Genomic DNA, 2,907 nt, shown 5'->3' on the forward strand with positions numbered 1-2,907 from the left:
GAGTGCAAGGTAGGTTCTAAATGAACTAGGAGTAGTTGTGACTATAGAGCACTGCTTTTAATCATTTCTTTCCTAGGCCACATTAGATAGAATATTTATCATCTACTAATATCTGAGGGCCATACCAGGGGTGTATCTAGCAGGGGCGGAACCAGTAAGGGTCTGTTTTGCCACTAAATTTTAAAAATTTTAATGCAAATCAATGTGTTTTACTACACCTACCTATTCTGAAACTAGTGTCTCCCTTTTCCCATTCAAAAAATTCTGGTTCTGCTCCTGTCTAGGAGTCTTGAAATGAGGTGATAATTGGAAGGGGGTGGCCCGTGAAGGTGAAGTGGGTGGGTAACCAGGCGCTAGCTTGCAATATTAGGTGATTTCAGGTAGATTTTTAAGTACTTAAGTGTGATTTTGTTGTTTCGAACATTTTTCAATAAGGGCGGTGGGGATAGGCCGAATTTGTTTTTTGTGGGGAACATATCTCCCCCCATTATAGATATGCCGGCACTGGACCAGCCTAAACCTCCAAGAATTTGAATGACCAATATTTTTAGTATTCAAAATAAATAAATTAAAAAATAATAAAGTCTATCAATAAACCATAGGCCTAAATTAACATGGTTAGTGAAGTACTTAAGACGATACAACTTCATCAAACAAGTTGCAATTATAGCACTACCATTATAGACATAAAGATATTATGAAATATATAATTTCTTGTATCTGAATTTAATCAGTCTTCATATGCGAATAAACTAGTCTACGCCTTTGAAAAAAAAAAAATTTTTATTCAGTCCTGTTCTTTTTTTTTTTTAATCTGTTCAGTTCAGTTACCTATCCTCAGTCTTTAATTTCGTCATGTCTTTCTGCTTCTCATATTGCCTCTGATTCTACTTTTATTTTTAGGTGGTTTTCTTTGATTAGAATATATTATATTATTAAAATAGACTATACTCTATAATAATGGATCGTAATACACTTAATTCCAGGATTATTATTTTGTTAATAAGTGTTTTTACAAAAACGTGAACCGTGTAATTATGGCTGTGGATAATTGCTAAATAAAAGATAAATTTTCTCATTAAAAATTTTTTTTTTCTCAATAATTATGTTTGAAATTTTGAGGTAGTACTAATACACTTTGATTAATTTCCCCGTTTCTTGTTTTTTGGTTCCTATGCTGTAAAGTAGTAGGAACCTTTGAAATGATCTGGATGTTCGTCTGCGTAAAAATTTAATATTAGCCTGGTTCTCACAAGAGCCCTAGTAACCGTTAGCACCTGCGTGAGAAAGCCAGATCAGTTAGCGCTAACCGTTAGTACTATCCGGATACCGCTATCGGTTAGCAAGTTGAGCGCGTTTTTATCATCAACCAACACACGTACGCGTGTTCCAGTTTCTTATTGGCCAGTAATTCGATCATCATATTATTTTTGGTATCCGGATTGGGATTTTCTTGTATGGACGCTAGGCAGCTAACGGTTTGCGGGATCCAGATCCCGCTAACCGTTAGCAGCCGTGTGAAAACATAGCCTTCGTGAACAAGCGAACTTGAATTTCCAAACTCCTGCTGGTTATAATTTTTGCATACATGTAGTAATTTTCATGTAATTGTGCCTTATTTCTTTAAAAATTTTTGTAGGATAAAATAATAATAAAGCTTTACACAATTTATTACCCCTCCATCCAAAACTTGGAATAATCAATGATACATTAAATTATTAACTATTTTGATAAAAACCAGATACCATGTATCACAAATGCAATGACTATTGCTTTAGATTAAAAACATACATTTTGAGGTCTAAAGAAAAGTCCTGAATCCGCCCTGGGTCAGCGGTACAGAACATCAGGGCTGCCAAGAGGGGAAACTGTAACAGGGGCAAGGGTTGGTGTGGGCCCCAGTTACATGTGCGAAGCACAGGATAGATTGAAGTGAAGGCACAATTTTTTTAGGGGGCCCAGGCAATCTGGAGAGGCCCATTATTAGAGGACCCATGACATTATTGAGGGCTCGCGAAAGTAACTAATATTTTGAAAAAAAATATGGAGAAAAAAATGCTACCTGCAGTTTGTATGGGGCCCCTGGTAAGCTTGGGCCCCGAAGATCTTGGGCCTGGGGATCTTTCCCCTTGCGCCCCCATCTCGATGGCCATGCAGAACATTGACGAGGAGAAGCCAATAATTTTGGCATGGAACACTGCTTCAAAGAAGTTTTTTTTTTTTTTTTTCGGCAGTTTTAGAGTGCTATTTCTGGGAATCAGTGCTATTGCTTTTTTCTTGTTTCGCATGTTTATTTCTTTCACCTGCCCCTCATCTTTTGTTCTATCAATATTTAACTTTTTCTCATCTCTTCTCCATATTTGTTCTAATAGAGGAGGAACACAGGATTTCAATTTGTTTTTACAAACTGGAATACAAATACAAAACATAATTCATTAATAAGTAACTAAGTGCTTTAAAACAATAGGACCCTCTACTGAAAACATTTTCGATCATGGAATTCTGTTTAATATTTAAAAAAATCAAGAAAAATTTCCTAATTGATTATGACAGTCTGATTCAGAACCAAATATATAGGCTAATTGTACTATATATAGGCTAATTGTTTATTGTATATAGGCTAATTGTACTATATATAGGCTAATTGTATTATATATAGGCTAATTGTACTATATATAGGCTAATTGTACTACATATAGGCTAATTGTACTATATATAGGCTAATTGTACTATATATAGGATAATTGTATTATATATAGGCTAATTGTTTATTGTGTATAGGCTAATTGTACTATATATAGGCTAATTGTATTATATATAGGCTAATTGTTTATTGTGTATTATGTATAGGCTAACTGTATTATATATAGGCTCACTGTACTATATATAGGCTAATTGTTTATTGTG

The sequence above is a fragment of the Anneissia japonica genome, unplaced genomic scaffold (genome assembly GCF_011630105.1).
Source record: "Anneissia japonica isolate Jap-2015-1 unplaced genomic scaffold, ASM1163010v1 scaffold287584_len476085_cov161, whole genome shotgun sequence".
Taxonomy (NCBI): Eukaryota; Metazoa; Echinodermata; class Crinoidea; order Comatulida; family Comatulidae; genus Anneissia; species Anneissia japonica.